The sequence below is a fragment of the Aptenodytes forsteri genome, unplaced genomic scaffold (genome assembly GCF_000699145.1).
Source record: "Aptenodytes forsteri isolate BGI_AS27 unplaced genomic scaffold, ASM69914v1 Scaffold282, whole genome shotgun sequence".
Taxonomy (NCBI): domain Eukaryota; kingdom Metazoa; phylum Chordata; class Aves; order Sphenisciformes; family Spheniscidae; genus Aptenodytes; species Aptenodytes forsteri.
Genome location: NW_008794089.1, coordinates 1,910,618 through 1,917,648, shown reverse-complemented (window position 1 = coordinate 1,917,648; position 7,031 = coordinate 1,910,618). Strand labels below are relative to the sequence as shown.

The window sequence follows — 7,031 nt, the reverse complement described above, 5'->3', positions numbered from 1 at the left end:
AAAAGTCCTTGGCTAGTGTAAGCATTACCTGGCAACAACTAAAACATCGGTGTGTTATCAACTTTGTTCTCATCCTAAATCCGAAACACAGCACTGTACCAGCTACTAGGAAGGAAATTAACTCTATCCCTGCTGAAACCAGGACACCTCCCATGGTGAGACTTGTGCAGATAAAGGCTGCAGTGGAGCCTCAGCAGCTCAGAATACGTAACTGACAACTGTCTGCAATGATTTGTCCTCCGAGTCCACTTGGATCCATTGGCTTTGGTTAGGATTAAATTGAGTCAGAGAAAGAGCGTAACAGTGTGGCCAGACAATGGCTTGTGAGCCAGACTTACAGGTCACAAGCCATTTGACTACACTTGTTTCCAGGCTGGATGTTTTTTCCTCCTGACCACATGGATTTTAGTTCTGCAGTCTGGAATAGGAAAGTTTATTCCAGATACGTATATAAGCAAAAATAAGGTGATATAGGAGCTGGAAATTAAAAATAATAATAATGAGCACACTGTAAAGGAATGTACTTTGAAATTCTTTTTGTTAGAATGACAGAATGGTTTGGGTTGGAAGGGACCTTTAAAGATCATCTAGTCCAATCCCCCTGCTGTGGGTGTGATGTTTCCCTTTTTCCAGTCACTGGGGACTTTGCCTGATTGCCATGACTTTTCAAATATGATGGAGAGTGACTTGGCAACTGCATCAGTTCTTCCTGCTCATGATGATTCTCCTCATGAAAAGGGCCATCTCTGTCAGCATGACAGTATGAGATCCCAAAGGCAAAAGATGAAGAGTTGAAGCCTTATTTATTAGTCATTTAACCAAAAGAAACTTAATCTCCAGGGCGATCAGCACCTTCATGCTTCCTTAGGAGCTGATAACGTTGTAGCATCTAGGATAGGAGAACTTCCCCTCCCATGTTTTAGAAACAGGAACATTGTGTTTCTGATATTGCAGGACATTTGATGTTGGGAAGGTACCAGCCAATTGATGGGGATAGTGGACCAGCAGTTTTTCTAAAAGGTGCTCTTTCAACCTGAGTACATGAACGTAAGAAAACTGCTGACCTTGCATTTGGAAAAAAAAAATGCATCATGCATTTCCCTGGTGCAAAATTAGGCCTTCTTCAGAGACAGCAGGGAATAAAGACTGCGTTCTCCATCTCTGCCCTCCTAAGAAAGCAGCATCCTTTCCAGTGGAGTCTTAACAGAAAAACTGGACTCAGAGCAGCCAGAGAATGACATTGCCATATCCCCTGCTCAGAGGGCAAGAGGAGAAAGGATGTGAAGCTCTTCTCTCCCCTAAAACAGAGGATCAGCTGCCATCAATCCACTTTAAGCCCTGTTTATATTATCATAGAATACAGATATTTTTTATGGTTCTTTTGCTGTGTATTCATTGTGTCTATACTGCAAATATTACTAGATCAGGCTGGTTGTCACCAGGACCTATCCAGGAAGGACTGGGTTGGAAGCACCTGTCAGAATACTGTTATTTTTAAGTGGTAAGCAGAGTCAAGCAAATGACCTGTTGATTTTGAAAAGATTTATTCAACAGCCCTTAGTCTTAAGGCCTCGTTACAGATGCCAGACATATAGGAACAGACAGTATGTCTTATCTTTCTAAATACTGGGCTAAGTGCAAGGATAGCTATTCCACTTTACTGTGCAAGTAAGTAAATGTAAAATAGATTTCAAAATCAAAGGTTTGCTCAGCTGTTGCCATATGAGAAGATTACAGAGTCCAAATGAAAAACATGTTTCCCAGAGCAAACATTTCCAGCAGCCACCGGTACCGGTTATCCTGATTTCTGGATGAGGAACCTAAGACATCTAGGGGCTGTTTCTAACAGACTGCACTCCAGGCTACTCAGACTGCAAATTCAAGTACTCCATACTAATGTAAAAAACAGGCCTACTCCGTCTTACATTGGACACCAAGAATGAAAGCGGACAAAGCCTATGGTTACCTCCAATTCCAGAAGTGTACCACTCCATTTTATAGCCTCATCACTTAACAGTGAATTGTCAACTGTACAGAATCCACCTTTATCCTTTCCTGCGAGTTCCTCACAGATTTTTGCCACTAGAGAATCATAGCTTTAGAAGAAGACAGAAGTCAGGAGTTAATTTACCTTCTCCATCCAAATTTTATGAATCTGATTTAATGGGGACAAAAAAATCTCAGTCCTTTATATATTTGCATCTGTCACCAAGACTAAACCTAGAGAGATCTATACAAACACGCTGATCCACGCTGATTCCAGCTGCACGCAGTTGTGCTATCCCTGAGAAAAATTAACAAATTACTCCAAAGACAAGTATGAGCAAGCCACCGCGGTCTCTAAATTCATCACCAAATAACAGACTAACCAGTCTTCTGTTGCTAATCTGGGTCAGAGCCTGCAAAAGACAGTAAATACTGACTAAGGGCTGTTCTCCCTAGCAACAGAAAGGTTCACAAAGCTTTATAGCTTCTAGCATGGTGTTTCAGCTAGAACGACTGTGGTCTCAACATTTTCCCTCACATCCTGTACCACTTCTTTCTCTTATTTAGGGATTATTTAATAATTTCATATTCTTTCTGGCAGCTTTCCTCTCCTCTCATTCACGGAACAAAGGTAACGACAAGGCAATAAAGATCCCTTTCTGCCCACGCATTTCATTAAGAAGGAAAGCTAATAAACACAGTAACATTACTTGAGCCATGAGAACGGCTTGCTTTATTAGCCAGTGTAGTGCAGCCTTTAATTTATAATTTAGGATAGTTACTATAACAGGAATGCTAGTTGCCCCAAACAGGGTCTTTCTAACTGGTTTATAATGCTATACTGAGAAGAAAGAAGGAAAAAAAAAAGGAGAAACTTCTTTTATGCTAACTGTTGAACTCCTTGTTAAAGTGGTAGATTGCACTCATCTGGTGTAAGAGGATTAGCAAATGCATTTCATTATCTTTCCCAGTCAGGTGTGCTTTCTGCAATGCTTTCTAAATAGCACAGTAGAGCTCTGTCTGGGTTGCAAACATTAGTCTAGGGAACGCTTAAGTTCAGTTAAACAAAAAGCCAAAGCTCTTTTTGCTCAGTAGAGAAGAAACAGGTCAAATGTAGATTTATATTTTTATTACAGTTGCACTTATTTTATAAAGTTTCAAGATGTAAGCCCAACAGCTTGGTCTTACATGCGTAAGAACACTTTCCACGGTTCAAGGCTAACTCCAGAGGAGACGGACAGGCCCTCAGCAACCTTTGTTCTACTAAGTTACAACAGAACATGTGTACATTCAGGTTTTGGGGTTTTTTACTACAGGATTAAGCTGCTAAGTGCCTTGGCTTTCAGACTGTTTTTCTTCCCTAAACCCCATTCCCTCCCCTCTCAGTGAAGTAACTTTTTTGACGCCTTACTTGATAAAGTGCAGTACAAGCATAATGTAAGTTCTTTTACTACACTGAGCACTACCCGCTAGCTTCAGAAAGATCTACGGTTGCCTGAAAATTAAAGGTGAATGAGTTGTCCCCAGTCCTGCATATGTTGATGTTGCTGTACCACTGTGTCAAACACAGGAACTCCTTCCCTGGGGAGTTACTCTCCCACTGCAAACTCTGCTTTATCACATCTATCCAAGCTCTTTCTGTTAGTTTCTCCACTTCTTTCCAGTTTTGGTTTGTTTTTATCTCCTGTTGCCTGACTGGTGCTTAACCAGCCAAGGATAGCAGCACAGACAGAGCTTCAACAGACCACACCAGTGGTAATGAAAAACACCCACACCCATACAGTACAATATCCTCTCTACAAGCCATACGAAACTGAGGTGACTTCAGAATCATCATTAAAAAGCAAAAATGCCAATGCGCATTCCACTCCTGCATCTTACTGAAGTCCTGAAGTCGCAAGACGGGAAGTGATTCCAGTTTTAATTCAAAAACTGGTCAGTTGATTTATTCATTCATCTGCACTTGTGTCACCCCGGTGGGATGGGGGGGGAGAATTGGAAGAGTAGAAGTGAGAAAACTCGTGGGTTGATATAAAGACAGTTTAATAAGTAAAGCAAAAGCTGTGCACGCACAAAGCAAAATAAGGAATTAATTCACTACTTCATTCCCATCGGCAGGCAGGTGTTCAGCCCTCCAAGAAAATTCACTACTTCATTCCCATCGGCAGGCAGGTGTTCAGCCATCTCCAGGAAAGCAGGGCTCCATCATGCGTAACAGTTACTTGGGAATGAGGACACTAAAAATAAGAAGTCAAAAACTACAAAGACTGATTGTCCTTCTTAGCTATACAAAATAAGCATTGCCATTCCTTTAAGGATACCACAAACCATACTTCATTGACTTAAACTCCAGTTGCTCACAGTTACTCAATTCACTGTCTAAAGAAACTGTGAGAGTATTAGAAAAAAAGTTTGTTGACCATGTGCATATAAACTCAAGAGGACAAGTCCAGAATCATCAGCCTTCCAGTATAAGGGAAGTTCCCTGATCCAATAGTAAGAATCATATAAATCCCAATAGTAAGAATCATATCAATCATTAATATTTTACTATCAATTATTGAATATCTTAAGTTGCATGCACTGCTTGTGACAATAGTTTTTAGTAAGCCTTTAACTAAAGCTTTCTTATATGTGCTGAAAATAATTTTAAGTATTTACCTATTGCTCTTTATTTTGTGAAGATTAAACTTCAAGTTGGATCTATACTATTGGAACATATTTGTCTTTATTTTCCCATTTATCGACAAAAATGACAGAAAGATGCTCAAACACCATGTTATTGATTTTTGGCACAGTGTCATTCTGTGTTCACATCTGTAATCAGAGAACCAACAGCTGAACGACTATCCTCATTCCAGGAAAATTAATTTGGCAAGCCAATGCAAGGAGTTTGATAAAAATGATTTCACAGAAAATCAGTTCAATAAACTGTTGCCCTAATTAACACTAGCTTGGTTTTTTCGAACAACCTCCAACACAGAAGTTCAGCACGATGCCAGGAGAGTTATATAAAGGCTGAGCCTGCCTTTTCTCTGTGTGTAGACTGAGCCTTGATGCATGGTTTTTTTAAGACAGTTAGAGATTGGTGGCAGCTGTGACTAGAGCATAAAGTAATTATTAATAAAGTGTCAATGTGTTTTACACATGGATTCTGTACAATATCCGAGAACATAAGAATCACCTTTCTCCCACCAAAGGCCATCTGGAATATGGTCCCACCGTGCTCCTTTACAAAAGGAAAATATTCTCATCTCCCCTTTACACATGGGTAAACTGAGGTACAGCAAGGTTAATGGTCTGCTGTTTCAGAAGGGGTTGTCAAACACCTGCAGTAAACATGGATTTTAACAGGATTTGGAGGAAGCTCAGCACTTCTAAAAACAAGCCCAAAAGACACTTCGTAGGAGAGGTTTTAAATGATCTCTCGCACTCTCACCATGCGGTGCTCTGGCCACCCAATGATGCTACTTGGCTATTTTCACATCATTTACAAGCTAATACTCTGCTTCACTGCACCCTGGACATTCTTTCAAACAAAGGGCTTTTCTCTTTTTACTTTCTCTTTGTTCCCCCCGCTCCCGGAGTGCTGGCCTGTCCCCTCCAGTGTGGTGGGTGTCTGGAGCAGCTAGGACAACGTGATTTGCAGGACTCCCCCACTCCTTCACAACCGAGGGGGAAACGCTGGCGGCAAGCAATCTTGGGAAGGGTGGAGGGGGGGGCAGAAGACGAAAGCGGTGCTTCCAAATCCTAATTACAGTTAGCAGGGATTAAGTAATGTCACTAACCTCTTCAGCTCACAGAGGAGAAACGTGATCCTGTTTAATTCTCCTCCGCTCCCTGCAGCTCCTTCTTATACAACACTCTGCAGCTCCAGCATATCAATGCACCGCTCGCCCTGTTGCTATCATTGCAGCAACACCCCCTTAGCCAGGAATCCAATAAGGACACTATAGGGGCGGGCTATAGCCGAAGCAGCTGCAGCAGCAGAAAGGCTGGTACAGGCACTGAACCGGGGAGCTTTCGCCTAGAAAACACCAAGAAAGCTGCACGTGCCTAGCAAGGGGCTGACGCCTCCCCGGGGACCCCGGTTAAGCCCACGCAGCGGTCACCCCAGCCAGGCACTACCCAGAGCCCAGTCATGCAATGGCTTGCAGGCACTGGTACATCGGCAGTGCTCGTGTCCGCCCAGCTGCATCCATAGGGTTCACGCTGCAGGCTGAGTCCATGCTCAGGAAACCGGGAGTTTCAGCAGTGCAAAGTGAAAAATCATTCTGTGCCTGGCTTCCCCCAAGCAGGCAGTATACAGAAAGCAGCCACTAGGACAGCCCAGGCCAGGTGTTACACAAGCTCTTACTCGAGACTGTCTCCCTTCCTACGGGGATTGCTTCCTGACCCACAACTTACTGTGCTTAAGCACTAGCTTTTCCTTGGAGAGCCACTTTTTACCCAGATCTTACTCCCAGCCTCTTTACTTGTGGTTTCTTATCTATATGCAACAGGACTTTCAACTGCTTCATTCAGGGCTTGGAAGATAAAAGCCTGAGAGGGTGCAGCTATTTTCCCCCAGGCCAGTAGTTCTTGCAATAAACAGTGTATGAAATGAGGATGGTCTGAATTCCACAGATCATTCTATACCATGCTGACGTTGGGCATTCACAGACTATGATAGAACCTATAACTGTGTCACATTGGGACTACAGGTACAAAGGATCAAATTCTGTACTCATTCACCTCAGACGTAAAGTAGAAATAACTCTGGAGAAATCAGTAACTACTTTTTTTTGCACCCGAGTGTGTTCAATTCAACCTATTTCTGGCAAATCTTGGGGCATGCTATCTGTAAGTAGTAATACCTTAAGTAGTCTGTCTTCTTCCTATAAAACTTAAAAATTCAATGCAGCTAGCTCTAGATTCCTTAAATTCTTTATTCTGAAATTCTGCAGGTTGGGATTGTAAGAGTGATACACCCTTCTTTCCATCTTTTCCCACTCATTTCTTCTGACCAGTTAACTTCCTCACCGGCAAGACTTCAGGAACTCACT

The 7,031-nt window shown here is 42.3% G+C and overlaps 1 protein-coding gene across 1 annotated transcript in view; it reads right to left on the bottom strand.

The window, feature by feature from the left end:
* The window catches only part of BLVRA (biliverdin reductase A), a 39,468-nt gene extending 33,596 nt beyond the window's left edge, over window positions 1–5,872 (bottom strand). Inside the window, exon 1 of the mRNA XM_009274906.2 lies at window positions 5,775–5,872. The gene's annotated coding sequence lies outside the window, so the exon portion shown is untranslated. The remainder of the gene's footprint in view (window positions 1–5,774) is intronic.
* Between the last annotated feature and the right edge of the window lie 1,159 nt (window positions 5,873–7,031).